Consider the following 20481-nt stretch of genomic DNA (forward strand, 5'->3'; position numbering starts at 1 on the left):
TGCAACCAGCCTGCTCACGTAACTTAATATAGTATGTGGACCAGTGGGCGGGGCTGTGAGCGCGGCCGCACACTGGCTGCTGCCGGAGGCTCTTCATTCAGCCTGCATGAGTCCGCGGACAGGAGGCGGACTGACCAGCGCGCTCTAATGAACGTGTGAGGTTTGTAGGCTGGGTCACCTCAGCAGCGTGCTGCAGCCTAAATACAGACAGCGGCAGGAATCGTTAGCAGACTGCAGTGCAGTTTCACATGTGAGCAACTTTCTGGAATGTAACACGTCTGAGTTTTATTTGTTAAAACCCAGACTCACAAACACATACAGCCGCTCCTGTTTGGATCATTATTCGGCAGAATAAGGTGAGTGTCCGGCTTTGTGCTCGTTACTTGTTACGGTTGTTATAAATGTGGCTTCAAATTGGAAACTTTCAAATAATAATAATATTTTAAAAAGTTGTTTTTAGTAGCTACCCTCTTCTCCTGGCTCAGTCTGTTTCACAGTGTTTATAATATCAATAGATGGTATATCTGCTTCTTTATGTCCCAATCAAACACATACATAACTGTTTAGACTGTTTTTTTTTTTAATTTCTGTTTACTAAGTGAAGAAAGTCTTAGTCCTTTAGTGTGTGTTATAATCATTATATTGTGGGAAGCTGTGTAAGAATCTTAGTAAGTGCAGTAACTACTGTATAATGGAACCTATGTGCTGACCTAGCTCTGAAATGTCAGTTTTTTCCATATGGAGACACTTGACTCCATCTGAAAAAGGAAGATTCTTGTGTGTGTGTGTGTGTGTGTGTGTGTGTGTGTGTGTGTGTGTGTGTGTGTGTGTGATTTGAAATATGAGGAATGAAATATGAATGTGGCTTAATTGGCACGAACAGACAAACAAACTAGAGTCTGATAAGCCAAGACACTTGTCCTAGTAAAATCAGCTCTGATATACATCTGAATGTCTGATCTGAATGACCGATGCTATGTCAGTCACAGCTGTAGTTCGGGGACCTGATGCGAAACAAAACCCAGAGCCAGGGATCCGGGGCATTTTGGTTGTTTTTTATCTTTGCTCCAAAGTGTGCTGCTGTCAGAGTCTAAAAGATTATCCTGTGTGTCCATCTACTTACACTCGTGTTGAGGCTTGTGCCATTTTTCCGGCTTGCTGTGTCAGTGCTGAGGTTGGCCCAGGAGCCATGAGCAGTGATGAGGATGTGTGCTGACAGCTGAGCGGGGCAGGATGAGGCTGTTCCATGACTGACTGAACTGGGCTGTTCATTGCACCATATGCTCCTCTTTATATCGTGCTGCTAAACATTTGGGCCTGCCTCATGACTCATGCTGTCTTCTTCTCCCTTCAGCCAATTCTAATCCTGCTGCTAAATGGGACAATCAGAACATTGTTACACGGTGAGCTTGAAAACGTTGTGGATTCCACTTTTGGCATTAGGTCTACCACTATAAAAACAGTATATAGGAGTCAATCACAATCCTTTTACAGCTTCCAGTAACTGACAGGTATCATGGAGAAGGCCATCCACTACTTGTCAGACTAAAAAATTTGGCTTCTGGGTGATAAACAAATGTAGAGTGAGCCTGGACCAGACTGTGTGGGTGTTTCGGGTTTTTTTGTGTGTGGTAACCCAGAAGACTGGTTTGAGGGTGTCAGGTAGTGGGGTTTAACCATTAACAGTGCTGATCACCTGATACACGAGTCTGTGCACAGAAGAAAAAAGGGAAACCCAATCTGCTAAGGTTCTGCTAAGATGTGTTCGTGTCAAACAAGGATTTCAGAGTTTTGAGAAATGCTGCCACAAATGTTACACATCTGTTTGTTTTTTTATAACCAACATTTATTGTAATGTAATTCGCTTGCCCTGTACTCAGTGGAATGGCAATTTGAGACTTTTCTGCTCTCAAATTGAAAGTTTTCTTCTCTAATCTTCTTCATGTGGTCTTTTTTAGTTTTAGTCTCCTCCCCCGGAGACCTTTAAATGCAGGGAATATAAGTTATATTATAAGTTCTATCTGGATTTATTTCACCTTTAAGTATAAACTGAGCATGGGGCCTTGTAGACATTTCTGTCCTGACATATAACTCTGATTAGTGTCTGTGATTTTTTCTTCTTCTTTCATCTCTTTGCTGAAACTATGCTGTGGTGAAGGTTAGTTAACTGATGACACATAGCCTCTTCTCTGATGTTACAGAGCATGTTGTGGGGAAAGTAGGTTACTGGGCCATGTCCTGCAAGCTTAAACTGAAAGCTAGTCTGAATATTGCTAGAGCTGCGTAGTGTGACTGGGCATGCACAAATGGTGTAGGTCTGTGTTACAGCAAAGGGACTCCTCCTGCTTTCTGTCTCTTTAAGAAAACAGAGCCGCGCTCCACATAGAATGAATGTTGAATGTTCAACCCATGATGATTCATCACAAACACATGAAATGGGGTGTAATCTCACAACAGGTTGATTAATAGATCAGAGGTTGCAAATAACCAAGTCCCGCTTACCTCCGAACACCAGAGGTGTCATCTTTTTGTGTGTGATTAGCTCATTTTGGCCTTATTGTCTCAGTACTGACATTGACTTCAAGTCTTATCACGGTGTTTTGCTTTTTTCTTTAACAAACCATATTGATATAAAATCTTCCACAGAAAACTAGAAGGCATACAAATACAATGTAAGACTTTAGGTTAGCCAGTTATTTCCACAGACATCAAGAAAAGCAGACATGAGCACCACAGTGGCATGCGTACTTGGACAGAGCAGCAGCCAAAACATTTAAATAGGTAAGTTCGAGGTAATAAAACAGAAAAAAAGCTGAGAGAGATGGGAAACAGGCTCCCTGACTACATGAAAGAGGCATTCAGAGTATTTGTAATTTCCATCAGAGCTAGACTTTCACTGCTTCTTACCAACAACAGCTCTTGTTGTTTCACTTCGACTTTTTCATTTCTCTCAAAAGCTTTTAAGGACACAAAGCGAGATATGCCAATTTTGTACAGCTAACAGCTCCTTGGAAATAATTTTGTTAGTGTAAAAAAACAATTTTATTCATGTTGAAAATGTGCTATGTTTTTCTTTTTCATAGATTCACCTAAAGAAATGGGAAGAAAATGTGTTTTTCAACAGGCTTCTATTAAAGTTCCTAAAGATACTTGTTAAAATTGATTATTTGCTCAGTTGTCTGTTATGTGAGAACACAACTGGGTCATCCTTTGAGTTAGGTCCATTTTTATGCTTGATTGTCTCAGTGTGAAGTGACGTAATGAATTAACAAGAGAAATGACTCCTCTTTAAAAAACCTTCCTAGCCTGGAGAACTGCTACTCAAATCCAAAAATTATAAGAAAGGCTGGCTCCTTGGAAGCAAAATATTGAGAATTGAAGGGTTGTTAAAGACTTTTACAGTCTATAAATCTATAAATGCAACTGACTATCGCAACATTGTTCCAGAAATGCTGTTGTTTGTGTTGTGGTTTGACTGAGACTTCTCGTAATTGGCCCCATTGTCCATGGCTCACTTGTCTCCTACAAAAGCCACAGTGATTTTTAATGAACTTCCCCAACAGCCAATCAGAATCAGAATACTTTATTAATCCCGAAGGAAATTAGGCAATTCTGTCGTAAACACCAGGGTGAAAAAATGAAATTAGTTTATTTAAAGTGTCAGTCAAATTGTTATTATTATTATATTATTATTATATTATATTCTGTGGTCTTAGTTTTACTTGACTTGTCTGCTGCTTTTGACACGGTTAATCACAACATTCTTCTATCAAGATTGGAACATGTTGTTGGTCTCAAAGGTACGGTTTTATCTTGGTTTAAATCCTATCTCTCAGAGAGGTCGTTCTCTGTTGCTATGGGGCAACACTCCTCGGCTTCTGCCCCTATTTATTGTGGTGTGCCTCAAGGGTCCGTGCTCGGTCCTGCTCTTTTCTCTTTGTACATGTTGCCGTTGGGATTAATTTTTAGAAAACATAACATCTCCTTTCACTGTTATGCCGATGATATCCAGATTTATTTACCTTTGAAATCCGATGTGACTGCTTCTTTGCAACCTCTGTTCAACTGTTTGCATGAAGTAAAAATTTGGTTATCACATAATTTTCTTACATTGAACGAGAATAAGACTGAAATCATAGTCTTTGGTAGTCACACTCCGCTAGACCAGTTAGCTGACGCCCTAGGCCCTCTCGCTAGCCATCTTTCGTCCACTGTAAGAAACCTCGGAGTGTTCCTGGATGGCTCTTTTAAACTCGAGAAACAGGTGTCCACTGTGGTAAAAAACAGCTTTTACCAGTTGCGTCAGATTTCCAAAGCAAAGCCGTTCCTTCCTTTAAAAGATCTTGAAAAGCTTATCCACGCATTTATTACATCCAGATTGGACTACTGTAACTCCCTCTACTCGGGCCTCCAACACTCCTCTCTTTGCCGGCTCCAGTTAATTCAAAATGCAGCTGCGCGTCTTTTAACAGGTACGAGAATTCATGAACACATAACTCCAATTTTAGCCAAATTACATTGGCTCCCTGTTAAATATCGTATAGATTTTAAAATTCTTTTGTTCACTTTTAATATTTTGAATAATTTAGCGCCAAGTTATCTTTCTGATTTACTCCATTCATACAATCCCAACAGGGCACTTAGATCATCCAACCATAGGCTCCTAGCACAACCTAGGACTCGAATGAAGTCGAGAGGCGACCGGGCCTTTGCATCCGTGGCACCCAGACTCTGGAATAACCTCCCCGTTCATATTCGCACTGCCGAGTCTATCCAGTCTTTTAAATTACGTCTTAAAACTTATTTTTTTACTTTGGCTTTTGATTCTGTCTAGTTGGCTGTTTTAGCTTGTTGCGTTGTTACCTATTGTTTGTTGTCCTCTTCTATTGTTTGTTTTAACTGTCTCATGTTTTTATTGACTGTGAAGCACTATGGTCAACACTGTTGTTTTTAATATGTGCTATATAAATAAATTTTGATTTGATTTGATTTATAGTATTTTAATTAATTTGTTTATTTTTTAACTATATTATATTAAAAATTTGATATTTATATATATTTTTTCACATCCAGTTTTATGTCTAAGTTAACTATAATAACCTTGTTTAGGACAGAGCTGAATGTTAAGGAAGTTAACTAAACCTGAAATCACTGTGGCTTCTCTAGGAACTTCCTTCAACTGTAGTTAAAGTTTAATGACCATAATCTTACAACCAAGTGACCGAAGGACAATGGAGCCAATTACAAAAAGTAATTAACTCAGTCAAACCACATCACAAACAACAGCATTTCTGCAACAATGTTATTATAGTCGGTTGTATTTATGGAAAACATTTTTTATTTAGATACATGTACAGTGCAAAAGTCTTGAACCACCTTCTTCTAAAGAGCCAGAATTTCTTGCTAAAGCAACACCTTTGAATTCTTAATTTGGTGTCCAAGTCTAATGAAGTTGTCAAAGGGAATAGTTTTATTGCTGTGCACTTGCTGACCCCGATGTTACCCCAGATCATATCAGCTTTCTGTTAGCTGAGCTTTCTGATGTTGCGCTCTATTGCTCTATATCTTAGTAGTTATAGCCTTTCATTTCCTGGAGATGTGTTTTGGATCTTTGTCACAATGACAAACAAACTGAGCTCAGACCATGATGTTATGTTAGCTCTGCTGGGAAAGCAGTGTTGCCATTAATTTTGAACGAATCTTCAACAGCTGTCAACAGCAAAGTCTTGCAAAGATGCAGCAATTTGAACCAAAAATCTCAAATTTACACTTATGAGAACAAAATGCAGTTTTTCATTGGTTCATTCAGGGTATTTCTTTGTCCTATTGTGTCTTTTTATTACTTGTTGGAATTGGTAACCCATAGGAATCAACCCTTAAGGCCCAGTTTACGCAGTCTCATCCGAATATTTGGTGTTAATGTGTGTCCGCTACTTGAACTCTGGGAAGTAATGTGTCTCTAATGTGAGATGCTGGTAACTCTAATGAACTTATCCCCTGTGGCAGACATAACTCGTTGTCTTTCTCTTCCTGGGATTGTCCCCATGAGGATTAGTTTCATCAAGGTGTTAGTTGGCTTTTGCAGCTGAACTTGGGGAAAAAAACCTTCCAAACGTCTTGAAATTTAATTGAACTTTATATCTTAAAGTTATAATGGAATTTGAATTTTTCAGATTAATGGTTCTTGCTACAGTAGCTGAATATTGTTGTTGAAGCGAACATGTTTATGTTTTAATGGTAAAATCTGTACAGAATCTATAATCCTAAAATTCAAATAGGGCTGTTTCTTTAAGGCCCAATTATAATTGGTTAATAAAAATATAGAAAAACCACAATTATGATTTATATCAAACCAAGTTGGGTGCAAACTGGAAAAAAGCAGCGAAGGCTTACATTTGAGAAGCTGGAACCAGGGAAATTGCTTCAGTGATTCACTATCAAACTAGAGGGCATCATCCTTGGTCTGAGACAGCTTAATCAAGCAATATCACACAAGAGTGAGTGCTGTTTATTGAATATTAGTACAGCTCTGAATGGTTTGCAGGGACAAGGCCACAGCCATGCCGATATTCTCTAAAGCACTATGGTCTTGAGTGAGATATTGCTATCTCAGGTATAAAATTAATTTAAAGTAATAAATGGCAAGAGATTGTGCTTTTAAAAAAATATATATATATATAGTGTGGTTTATTTTTTGATGTATTCGCCTCAACCATACGCTATTAAAAATGGACTGCTGCCAGAAAATACATAAACACATTAACTTGTCGGCTCCTTTGTGTAGGCTTTTTTTTTTAGTGGAACTTTATTTCCACTCTTTGCCTCAAGTTCCATGTTACATGATTTTGCTAAGGCACTGATTCTCAGGTTATGGTTGGTGTAAGAAGTAAGTGTCTTTGCAAATTCTGTATACCATCTGTCACAGCTGGGCAGAGAATATTTCAGAGCCTTTCTGTTGCAGACAGCTGGCTTTAAAGCAGCCACAATTTAGCTTTACAGTCAAATATAGGCGAACAACTATATTTAGCAACTTTGAATGCATGTGAAATGTGTATTGTCCAATAAAAATCAGTCAAATTACTTAGTTAAAATGATTATAAAAACATTGAAGTGACGCTTACCCTTTAAAGGCCAATCCACAGCCTTTATTTGTTGGCTTTAGATCGCTGTTGTCCGGTATTTCTGATTCTTAGGTAACATATTTCAGAGAACAATGACTCCTGATGGGAAGTAAGAAATGGTTCCAGTTGAAAGCTTGTACTAAATGGTCCATGGGATCACATGGCACACACCTTATCATTTCCTTATATCAGTGCTGGCATATTTTTGTGACAGTGATAATGAAATTGTTATACTGACTCTGTGGAATTCTGCTTATTTCCTCTGATAAAATTTGTTTAGGAATCAATAAAAGACCCAGTTAAGAAAGTGGCCTATAAGGATAATCAGTGATGGCAGAGGTGTCAGTACAGTGTGTAACAGTATTTGGGTTAAGGCCAAAAGCCACTGTTTATTTACACCATTTATTGCTACAGGGTTTATCTTCGATGGTGCTAGAAGCAACAGTCGCCATTAAATTAAATTAATACCAAGTGAAACTGACAGTTTTAAATTATGAACTTCTCTAAATGATGATTTTTTTCAGGTTTTTTGTTTGTTGATAATCTTGTGCGGCCTACTGTGTATGTCTAAATAATTTCTATTTGTAGTGTTTGTTCAAACTGTTATAGTTTTTAGCAAACTTTGCAGACACATCCCAGTCTTATTTTCTCTGTTTTATCATCTTTAGACTCTTTTGACCTGTTGGTCTGATGTGCTGTTTGGGAATTTTTAGACTTGTGAATTCTTGATCAATCTCCAGTAAGAAGATAATGTGGAAGCATTTATAGCCGTAAGGGCAGACATAAGACAGACATGCAGACTGTTATCATTAATCAGAGCCGTTCCCTTTTGTTCCATACCCCTCTATACCGAGGCCTGCTTGCCTTTTTCTTCCTTTGGCCAGTGGAACTATGTTGCACATGACTCCTGAGAGTATGACTGGTATTCATGTCACCCTCTTTGGCCTTGTAACTATGACAGACAAAATGTTCAGCAGCAGTTATATAACTGCCTCTACTGACGTCATCGGCCTTGCTGGTGTCACTGAACTCTTGCTCTAAAGCACACAGTGATTGTCCTCAGTAGCTGCAGGCTCAGAGCCATTACGCCATCATTAAGACATTTGGCTTTTTCAAATCTATTTATTCCTTTTATAAAAAAGAGAAAGCTTTCCTTTTTCTGGCACTGAGACCAGTCACATTATGTGAATTTGCTTCCTCTCTTTTTATTTGTGGCATGAAATGACATTACCTGAAACTAACGTGTGTGAGAGCTCCTCAGTGACACTGCACTAATACTGACCTTTCGGAAAGGTTTTTATGGTACTTCATCATTCAAAGGAGTGAGAATCTACATAAATGAGGTTCTTTTAGAAGCTGTTATCATCATCTGAGTGATGATGATCACCCCCCCCCCGTGTGTCTCTAAAATATAGCTAATTCACAGGATGTAACATTTATTCTTGCTTCACTACAAAAGGTTACGTTTAAGAATCGGGTGTGGCCACACATTGTGTGTCAGATGAAGAAGAAAAATGGGCCTCGCAGTGTGTGTGTGACCTAGATCTAGTGATTCAGATCTCCAGTTGAGGGTGTTGGCTGCATGTGCATTACAACGTTGTTTGCTTTAGTGGAGTCACAACAAGATCGTGTCAGGTCTGATGGTGAAATGAAAAGGGCCCTCCCACACACATTTCTTTCTTCCTTTAATGTTAAGTAAGCCATATGTAATCTGTGATGTCATGGGGCAAAACCTGAACATGTCCACTGATGGCGAACTGGAGAGTTCACATAGTGCTGTGATACTTGAATTTCATTCTTAGTCTGGGTCCAGCCAATGAGTTCATTACACTTTCCTACTAAAACTTTCCAGTTTCCGAGTTTTTTTGTTTGTTTGTTTTTTATTTAAGTGTTTAAACTTTTTTACTGATTTTCACTCACTGTCCACTTTATTAGGTACATCTTGCTAGTACTGGGTTGAACTCCCTTTCCCATGCAGCACCACCTTAATTCTTCATGGCACAGATAAAACAAGGTGAACTCAATGTCACGTTTAAGAAGTTTGAGATGATTTGAGTTTTGAGAGATTATCCCGTAGAAAGCCATCATCAGGGTACACTGTGGCCATAAGTGGTTGGACAATATTCATGACCTCATCCAAGCTTTCATGTTGTTTTCACTCCAAACTGACCCGACCGTCTAAATGTTGCAATGCAAGACTCATCAGACCAGGCAACATTTTTCCAGTCTTCTCCCAGAACAGTGGAAAGTAGCATAAGAAAGGGCACAAGGCATTTTTGCCCAGAGTAATGAAACACCTCTTCGTTACACCCAGAAAATTTCCCCTCACTGGAAATCTCCTTTCTTCCCTTTTCCGATGCTCGATTTGAACTTCAGCAGGTCGTCTTGACCATGTCTACGTGTAAAAATGTGATTGGCCGATTACATTTTTTCCATTAACGAGTAGTTGAACAGGTGTACCTAAAAAGTAGCTGGTGAGTGCATGCGCATCTTAAGAGAAACACAGAAACATATGATAAAATTGATGGAAATCTACAGGAAGTTCTATTCCACCATCAAGAGGAAGCCAAAAAGACTTTTTTTCAGTTTTTTTTTACAGAGCTGGCAGTGATTTTAGGTTTCTTGAAGGACACTTCATGATTCATGAATTATTGTCACATTAAAGCATGAGTAATGTGCACACATAGTTCCACTCAGATGCAATGGCCTCTTTAAGCTTAGCTGTCTGAAAGAGAGAAAACCAGTTGTGTTCCTTTTCATATTTGCACATATACACTGTAACAAAGGTTTATGCTCACAATAAACATGGTGGAATTTCAGTTATTAAAATCAATGTAGGTACAAGAAATCCCTTTAAGCCAAAGGTTCTTTTGTTTGCGAGGTGCAGCCAGTCTGGAGAAAGTTAACAAAAAGAGAGGGTAAACAAAGCTAAAGTAGCTGCACCTGAACTGCGTGGCATGCACAGCTACTCCAAGAAGTCCAAGAAGACAAATGTAGTGTAGGAAAGAAGCATTACAGGTAAAAACATAAAAATATGAAAACTAGTCATTATGCGAGTTGTTTTCCAGAGACTTCTGATGATCCAGCCTTCTGTCATTAATAATGTAGATGTTATTAATTCACTTTCTCAGTTGACTGAGCATCCATCCTGATTACTTGTTAACATTTGTACTACTTTTAAACCACTCATCGGATGAATAAAAGATGCACGATGAGCAGGTTTTGTATCCTGTAGTTCAGCTGAAATGTTAAACTGCCTAAAATAACATGAAATATTTTCATGTAGCTCAAAAATAATCAAATCGAATCAAATATCTGCAGTCCACTGCTTTTTGTTTCGGTAGAATAAGAATTAGGCAGAGTGGATATTTGGCCATAGAGGAAGCCAATATTCAATGTGTTTTAGTCTTTCCTCAAAGAGAATAATTTATAAGCTGCTTTCTACTGTTCTGTGAAACTTAAGAGAGGTTTGCGTGCTCTCAGGAGGAGAGCCTTGAAGATATGGAAGCCATCGTTTCATAACCAGGAAAATGAAACAGCAATAGATAGGAATGGAGACATAAGGTCATTTTTTCCATGGACTCTTTGCGAAAGGCTATTTAAGTTCACTTCAGAGTCTGTGCATAACAGAGGGGCCGGTTGCAGTTTCATAAACACTCACTGGTGAATTCATAACAATGACGTTCGGGTGAACAGCTCAAAAATGCTTCATTTGGAGGCGATGTTTAAGAATGAGACAGAATCTAATCAAAGATCTAACCTGGCATCCGAGCTTGAGTGGTGAAAAGAAAGAGCTCCGCTGCCCTTTCCACCCATGCCCCAGAATGGTGACCCACATATTTGCTCACACTGCCTTAGGTAATTGCATCTTTTTTTTTCCTGAGCAGCAGCAGCAGGCAATAACAGGCTTGGAGTAACTGTGATTCATTTGGAATTGTTGAAAGAATATAATTATAAGAAAATTTGAGAGTGGATCTACCTGGTGAAAGGATGTTTGTTTTATGGGACTGCTTTCTCATTGAAAGGATGCGACCACCCACATTCACCACACACTCCATGCTGTGTGGTGAATGTGTAATTACATGGCACTTTTGACTAAAGTGTTACCAAAAAGTAAACGTGGAATATATGAAGAAGAAAATCTACATAAAATATGCAGGTTGACTAATGGTTGACTAGGTTGATGGCTGTGAGTTGTGAATTAGTAGCTGCGAGGTTGATGTGAACTAGGATTCATGTTCTTAGCTGATTAGCTGATTATTCAACAGGTGCATTAACAGGTGCAGTTAGGAAAACAGGGTAAAAGAACAGTTTTTTCCCCCCACAGGTGTGGATGTGTTAAACTGCTCTGAGTAGAGTGGCGTTCAGCTGTTGCCTGGGGCAGGATTAGTGTGGAGCTTCTGTTTGGTAGTGATGGGCAAAGCTTGTGGGAAAACTCTCCCGAGAAGGGACATAATGAATTGTTTCTTTACTGTTTTCCTTTTTTCATTTCATGCATTTGAATGAGCTCTAAGGCTTTAGCCGTGGTGCTCCATCTATACTCAATTACACGGTGTGAAAAGTCATTGAGCATCACCTCCGGATGTGATTTTTCTTCCTTCTGTGAGACAGAGCTCACTATTTTGAAGCATTAAGCCACATATGTCTTGAAATTCTTTTCATTTGTTCTTCTTTAACAAGTGGCGTTGAGGTAAATCGTTTGTAGCCTGTAGCTGAGCCCACACTAACAAATTTCTGCTAAAACGAAAGCAACTGTTGCACACTGATAACATGGTGGTGTAGGTCGACACAGCAGAAAAGTGTCAATGATGATGTCTTTAAAAAAATAGCAACAGAAAGCTACTGTCCCGTCTTACTGCAGTGTTATTTTCATTTGAGTCAGAAAATAAACTTACTCGTGTTGCATCAAGTCACTGTGTGCCACACCGAGCACACAGTCCATATAAAGAAATTTAAAATTAGGTGAAAACTCCTGTAGCAACCCAAGCAAGTGACCATAGTTTATCATAGTTTAAGAAAGATGATACATGAAAATATTGACACAGGGCTGATCAGAAAGACTAGTGTATTTAGAGGTATATTTTACTTTATTTTACAGTAGAAAAATATTAATTATGGAAGCAATAAATGTTAGTATATTGGCAATGCAGTGGCTTATAATATACACTTTATTAGGTTCACTTTTCTAGTACTGGATTGGACCCCTTTTACCTTCAGAACACTTTAATTCTTCAATAAACTGCGGGAAACCTTCCTCAGAGATTTTGCTCCATATTGACATGATAGCATCTCACTGCAGATTGTAGGCTACACATTCATGATGCGAATCTCTCGTTACATCACCTCCCAAAGGTCATTTGAGTTCAGTGAACTCATTGCGACGATCAATAAACCAGTTTCAGTTGATTTGAGCTTTGCCACATGGTGCATTACCCTGCTTGAAAAAGCCATGAAAAAGATGGGTGCACTGTGGTCATAAATGGATGAACAATACTCGGGTCGGCTGTGGTGTTTGAACAATCCTCAAATGGTACTATGGGGTCCCAGCGTTTCATTTTGTTTAAGCCAAATTCGGACCCTAAAGTCAAGATATTGCAGCAGAAATTGAGACTCGTCAGACTAGGCATGTTTTGCTCAATGTGGTGAGTCTGTGTGAATTGTAGTCTCAGTTTCTTGTTCTTAGCTGGCAGTGATGGGACACTGTGTGATCTTCTGCTGCTATAGCCCATACTGTATATTCAATGTTGGATCTGTTCAGAGATGCTCTTCTGCACTCCTTGGTTGTGATGAGTGGTTGTCTTGAGTTATGCTGCCTTCCTATCGGCTTGAGTAGCTTGGGCCCTTCTCCTGTAACCTCTGGCATCAACAGGGCATTTACCCCCAGAGAACCGCTGCTCTCTGGAGACTTCCCTTTTTCAGATCATTCTCTATAAACCCTAAAGATGGGTTTGTGGAAAAATCCCTGTAGATCAGTAATTTCTGAAATACTCAGAGCAACCTCTCTGGCCCACTTAAATCAAATTTCTTTTTCATTCTGACGATCGGTTTGACTTTAGCGGGTCATCATCAGACTATGTTTTCATGCCCAGTTTTAGTCATGTGATTGGCTGATTAGATATTTGCACTAAAGAGCAGTTTCAGCATGTGTACTTACAGTATTAAACCGTAGATTTTGGCACATATACTGTAAAATTAACAGTGACATGCTGGAAAACCTTGATGCCAGTATTAAACTTTAGGTTAACATGTACATTTATTGCGAAGCTTGTATCTCATCTGTTGTTGTGGGTTGAGAGTGAGTTAAAACTGCTGTAAGGAGAAATCAAAGCATGCAGCCAGCAAGGTTGCTTTGGCACTTTATTAATAGTCAACAGTATAACAAATGACTTCCTGAGTTATGTATGAGAAATCTTGTCGACCAGAAGAAAAATGGAAACCGGCAGCTTGATGGGCATAGCTGGGAGAAAGTAGACACTACACATTGTTACCATGGGAACACAGAGTGAACAGCAGTGCCACCGTCTAATTAATGAAAGTCAGTGCTTCAGCAGAGGGCCGCAATGACATCATCAATACCAGCAGCACAGATGTAGAGAGAGGCAATATGGCTTAATGTCTGAGTAATTATACAAATAGTCACTTTTCACTGATGAAGCTGGAAGCAGTCTGGAAAAAGGTGCAGCATGTAAAGAACGCAATGATGTGACTTCATTATGGAGTGACGCCTGCTTATGAGCACTAAATGTCATCTCATTATCCAATAGCATGACCTACATAAAAAGAGCGCCACTAATCTCTATGTAGGCGGATGGTGAATAATGCAGTAAAATGTGGGAGATCTTTATGAATCTTAGATCTTGTTGGTTGCTGGCAAGGTAACAATGGACTTCAGAATGTTTCTATACAATCAGTCTGGCATCCTGTACTATCTGCTCAATGATTTGGTACTGTAATGTGTGTGTAGTGTGCATGGAGTATGCTATAGAAATAAGAACACAACACAGATCTTTAGCTGCTTTCAGTTATTTGAAAGTCTTTCATTTGCTGACTTATTTATTCATTTAATACACAACCGTGTCAGGAGTTTCTGTGTTAACATGTCATTAAATATGTAAATAGTGGTCATCACTTTATATGAGAGTTAACAATGCAAACAGGACTGCAGTATAGCACAGCAGTGCTCAGAGCTAAACGCTACTGTTAGCATATGTTTAACTGATATATGTTAGCATGCTACCATTTGCTAATTAGCACTAAATTCAGCACATTTGAGAATTACATGAGAAAAGCCATTTTGGCCCAGTTTTGCAATATATTGAAAACATACTATTGCAGTTTACTCTGAGAATCTTCAGAAGACTAAATCTATATATAATTAGGTCAAGGGCTCACCAAAGTCACTAAGAAACATTTCTGGGAATCATTACCCAGTCAAGACAAACAACCGCCAGACCTGATTGACCAGCACTGTCATCCTTAAAACTAAGCCACTACACACAGCAGTGGTGGTAATTAGGTCAGAGCGCCACATCCTTGTTAGATTTGCTCTATCAGCCCAAAGAACATTATTCGTTTGGCACCAACACTACTCATTCATGGAGGGGCACATTTGGAAGTATTTGTGCTCTAAAATGTTTTGGCGAGAGCTTCAGAACCTACAGTGTCAGACCTTTGAAAAAGACAGTCCCAGTGCTGTGTATGCATTACTGAAGCTTGAGGAAAAAATTAATGGAGCATTAAGAGACAAAGCAAGCATGTACTTAACGGGAGTTAGGTGGTGGAGGAATCCTAAAGTGAAGCACTCTGTTTAGGAAAGAAAAAGTACTCACTGACTTTGGATCTTTTTTTTTCTGATACCTTTTAGGGCATCACAGTTTCAGAGTTGACAGATGGGTAAATCTGAGTGTACCTTATGCAGTTTATTAACTTCATTTTGCTTAATTTCTGGATGGAGTTTGTAGATTTTTACCAATCATAACCCCATGAAGCCTCTGAATACCTCTGTGTGGTCTAATTGTAGGTTGTTTGAACTCCTCGTGACTGATTTATCCTCCAGGACTTCTGTCTGTTTCATTCACCATCTCATATGAGAAAAGTGTCTTTTACAGGTCTGATCACAGTATAAGCAAACCTACATTTTGCAATCTAGTTTCTAGAGGCATATTTACAGTTGATGCTTGAAGCTGACTCTTAATAATTATTTACTATTATTCATGCTTTTAGTCGGAAGTGCATCGGTTTGCTTCTTACTGTTGCCAGACTGTAAGTGAAAGTACATTTTATTCTAGTACTTTTGTGAAAGTGACTTGAGCCTCCAGAAACCATCAAAATTATCTGCAGTAACAAAGCTTTCGTTCTTACTTTCGCTCGCTTTCTTTCGTTCTTGAGCAGGCTGAAATTGCACGCGTATAGTTTAGTTTTCCGTTTTTGGTTTGCGTTAGCACACAGCGCATTTTGCATAGTTTCTTTGTTTAAGTTGAGCCATCTCAAACATGTAAATCGTGCTGTTTCTTCTTTGAGATGGCTGCATTAACGATAGCTTCCTCGGGATACATTAACAATACATCATTCTTGCTATGTTTTCTTCTATTTTTCTTTTTTCAACTTGTCAGCACTTCCTTTTTCCCCCCAAGGTTGAATTAGGTCACATTAGCTGTGCTGCATGCTCTACGACTTGATCGGCTACATTTCTTCAATATAAATAAATCCATTAATTACAACAGGTAGTGACTAAAATTTAAGGACAGTTCACCTCTTCCCAGCCCTACCTACCAGATTTGTCATCTACCTGACTTTCAAGTTTCTCAGTCGTGACAGAAACTAGAGCAACCAGTGTGATCACACTATGGGAGTAACACAGAAAGGGACAGCACTGAATGCAACACTGAATTTGCTCAGTGCAGTATGGGGGTGTCAGAGGTGCACTGTGCCCTCCACTTTGTTGGATGCACTGTTACAAACTTTAGTTTTAAGTAATGCAGACCTGTCAAACTAAGCTGTTCCTTCTGCTGTGTTTTATTTGTATTTTATTTTTTTAAAATAGTATATCTTTTTATTCATAGAAGATACTTAGGGGTTCTGCAGATATCCTAGCAGTTCTGCAGTCACTTTCATAAGTGCAGGACTGAGGATGTTGCACAAACTACACAGATGTTAGGTGTGCAAGAAGTGTGTGAAACTGTGTAGCTGCAGTGGTGCAGCCACTATCAGGAGTGGTAATAAAAGGCTTTTAGTTTCAAGGTTGGTTAGCGCTGACAAATCACAGCGGAGTCATGCCAACGATGCAAGAGTCAGTTAAGAAGGTTCAATCACCTGATGGAGGATGTTTATGTCTCCAGAGAGGCTTCATGTATAACTTGGCTGGCAGAACTGGCATCATCCTGGTACCACCTCATGAGCCAGTCACTGAAATTGGGACTACTACAACAGCTGCAGGCTGCATCAGCTGTGTGGAAAATGTGACTCATTACATTAAGATGGTCATTGAGACAAGTGGTCTGCATATCTACCGTGGCCTCAAATGTGCGTCTGGAGTTCAGGGACATCTGGAGAGAAATTCAAATCATAAAACATCACGACGACCGGCCGAGCCAGAAACAGACGCTTTGACTTTGAAATTATGTGTCCATGTTTTTGTTTTTTTAAATTCCAAATACTTTTTTCCTGTCTGGGTTAAAACATTGATTTTCTTTTGTTGTCACCTTAGCAATAAAACCTGTATGCTTTAAAAGCAATGCTGGGAAAAAAGGACCCAGAAGGACCCACAAAATATAGAAAACAAAGTAAAGATTTTCATGTCATCTGTTCAGATTATTTTACTGAAACTGTTCTCTCCTCAAATTTTTAATATTTTCTTGCATTTTACAAGTTGCTCTGTTTTATTGATTTAAATGGATTTAGCAAAACCTCTTCAAAGTACACGCTGGCACTCACAGGTTAACACTCACACTCTTCATTATGAAAAGCTCAATTTTTCTAATTAAGAACATGCACTTAAAGCTCTCTGATGTCAAAGGCTAACTTGTCAAAGCAGTTGACACTCACTCTCTAATGAGATGAGGCACAACAGGTGACAACGTTGATTCTCATGTGCTCTGTGCTCTTTATTCACACGAGAACTGGCCTTGATTACAAGATCTTCCATTAAAGAAACATATTTATGTAACCCAAAGTATTTTAAATAAGAAGGAAAGGATAGCACATCAGTGCAATCAAAGATGTGGCTATTTCCTACTGAAAAATTTTGTTTTTTTTAGTTATTATTTTACTTAACATTGTCTAAATAATCCAAAATATGGTCTCCTCAGTTGTTTGTGAGTAAGCAAGCCTCACATGCAGTTAATAATGTAAACCATCTATGTTGCTAACAAGTACAGTAGAGCTTGATATTTGGGAAAGTATAAGTGTAAAAAGAGTCTCACATTTACACATTTGGCACCTACCGTAATTGTTCACGATTACTGTTTTGAAGATTATGGTCTTTAAAGATCTTTAAAAATTAAAGGTGCATTCAGAAATGTCATAGGGAAACAAAAAAACTAATTAGTCTACCTACCATTAAATTATTAGAAATCATTTATCAAGTAATGAGGGCTATAATCAGTAGCAGTGAAATCGTGGCTTTAGCCACATAGACTAAGTGGCATCTATCCATACAAAAGCCATCCATACATGTCATGTTAATAAAATTTAGGACTTGGTTAAAATGGCTGGTGTACTGATAGGCTTTGTCCAAATAGTACAATTAGATAAACTACTGATATGACTGTGACAGTCATATAGGCGTACTACAGTAAAACCTCTGCCTCATTTTTTAACGCTCCAAATAATTTATCCATGTAAATGCTCTCTTTGGTTCTTTTAACATTCTCGACATGCCCACATCTAGCTGCTTGTGAAGCCACTTGACAGACACAAAATACTTGGAGACTGTCCATCATTAAAGCTTGAAATTAGTCATGTAGACTGCTGACCCACATTTGGGACTTCAGCTGAGGAGAGAAGGGAACCAGGAAGTTTAAAAAAAAAAAAAACACACATAGGAAGTGTATGGGGAAGTACTTGGGGGGCAAAACAAAAGTCTACAGCGTCTTGTTTTGGTTATACATTGAGGTGTTGTCATCTTTCTGTATGGCCTGCCTCCCTTCACCCTGCAGATTTAAATAAATGGTTTATAAACTTATAAACAGGGTCAGACAGGCTAATCTGCTCTGTGTTGCTGGCAGGGAGGAGGCACCGTTCACCACCTCCTCCTGCCCATGTGATTTGCCTTAATATATCAGCAGTACCTTTAAGGTCAATTTGCAGCATGCCATCACCCCCTCCTATAGACTCCTTCTTGTGAATGTAAAACTATATCTTAGTAGATTAAAGGTTAGGCTCCTATGGCCAAGTCTCGGTAGGCTTCACAGTTTCAAACAGTCGGAAAACTGCGGTGCAAAAGCCACATTACAAATCTACTCTTCTTTGCATTGCTCTAATGACATTTTAGTGGGTTGTTATTATTCATTAAGCACGTGTTAAAGATTGCAATCTGCCCCCTTCCTTCCCGGTCACAAGCGCAGGTTTCTTTCGGTTGTGTTGCACAGCATTGCTGCTTATGCTGCTGCTGCCTTCGTTGCCCGAGTATTGAGCTACCAGCTGACCTACTTTCTCTGCTCTCAGCCACTCGGTCCTGTTTACAAGCCGCTGCCAGCGGAGGATGTGGAGTACAGACCCTGGAAAAGAGAGAGAGAGAGAGAAAGACCGCAACTACAGAAAAAAAAAGCCACGAATCAGAAATTTGGTCCTCTGTTGTTGATAAATTAGGACTGTCAAAGCCGCAGAGAGCTCACCGGCGATTAATAACAGCACGTTATTAACTTAAGGCGCTGTTATGCAATTTAACGCTTTCAGCGCTCTCGCTTGGTTAGTCAGAGGCTGCTGATTGCGCTCGGCTGCTATGCTGTAGTTTTTACATTTTTTTCTTTTAAAAATGACTAGTTTGGTTAAAGTTAAGTGTGGATTCGGATTTCTGCTGGAGACCTGTTTTCAAGGTATGTGAGATTTAACTTAAGCTTTCAGTTTCGCGTCACTGTGACAGACGAGCGCAAAATGTTGTCATAGGCTGCTGCCACCCGCTTACTCCGTTTTATATGATCAAAGTTCACGACTGGACTCTTTTCCCAATAAAAGAGAGGTGGGCGTGTTTATTAGACGGAGCACAGGCTGATTTGGCTGGTTTGGGTAAAATCCAGGTGTCCGTATGTTTGACAGCGTTAGCGCTCTTGAATGCTGCTTACATGTTTTCAGCTCAGAGTCATCAAGTGCCCTGGTTACAAGGCTGAAATAACCTATTTTTCCCTCCACCCGTTGTGCCCCCGATGATGACATTAATGGCCAAAACACCAAAGGGGTTTTCGTCATTGCTTCCTCTAAGACGCCACAAAGAAAAATGTTAAATGTCACCGGAAAATGTATGCTTAGATAATTTCTCAGCAGGCTTAGGGTCAGGCTGATGTTACCCAACCTGGCAGCTTTAAGCCTACTGGAGTTCACATTTCTCTGACAAACCCACAGTCCAGTCAGGGCTTTTTGTTTATTTATTTATTTGTTAATATAATTATTTGAAACTGAAAGGGATTTCTTATTAGAGCAAAGCATTTCCACTGTTTGAGTCTACATCAAGTGTGGCAATGCTATTTATTTACCCTGTACATACTGGGAAGTTAAAGGGTCAGTGAGGGCTGTCAGTGGCCTTTCCTCTGTTTTTCATTTATAGGTTTGCAGCCAGTTGAAGTGCTTCCTGCTTTCTTATCGGTTAAAGGCAGCTACACCTACACTGGAAATCATAACACGGCACATTTAGAAAGACGTTTTTATATGTTATTGAATGCATTTTGAAACAAGTGTTCATGTTTGCATGTGCTCATCTGTGCGTACAGTATGCAGCGTTACACGTGTGTTTGATAAATGGTGGTGAGGTTGTACGCTTTCAAATAACCAATAATATGAATGTTGTACAGTCATGACGCAAATGAGAAAAGGGTAAATGCTGTGCAAATTATTTCAGATTTTATGTAATCTAGGCTTAAGCAGCAAGACCTAGATACATGTTAAAAACGTTTCCACACTGACTGAAATAAAGCTTGTCCAAGCCCAGTTAGTGTTTACCTGACGGCTTGAGCTGTCAGCTCAAACCCAGATGCAGGTGGATGTGGTCAGACAGTTTAAACCTGCAGACGAGCAGATAGTAGTCGTCCAGCGCCAGAGCCACAGAACAGCTTTCTGTGTGGAATACCAGAGTAGTTGTGGGGAATGGCGTTGGCTGTCAGAAAACCTGCAGAGAGACTTTTTCTGTTGCCTGGTTCACTTTCCTGTG

The 20481-nt window shown here is 39.3% G+C and overlaps 1 protein-coding gene across 3 annotated transcripts in view; it reads left to right on the forward strand.

The window, feature by feature from the left end:
* The first annotated feature begins 48 nt into the window (after nt 1-48).
* The window catches only part of npas2 (neuronal PAS domain protein 2), a 42639-nt gene continuing 22206 nt past the window's right edge, over nt 49-20481 (forward strand). For 2 of the 3 annotated variants that reach the window (XM_082547903.1, XM_082547906.1), the window contains exon 1: nt 49-356. The gene's annotated coding sequence lies outside the window, so the exon portion shown is untranslated. Of the gene's footprint in view, nt 357-14163; nt 19157-20481 lie in introns of those variants that run through there. The other variant, XM_082547904.1, reaches the window with a different exon arrangement.

Source organism: Aulonocara stuartgranti, assembly GCF_965226115.1.
Source record: "Aulonocara stuartgranti genome assembly, chromosome: 10".
Taxonomy (NCBI): domain Eukaryota; kingdom Metazoa; phylum Chordata; class Actinopteri; order Cichliformes; family Cichlidae; genus Aulonocara; species Aulonocara stuartgranti.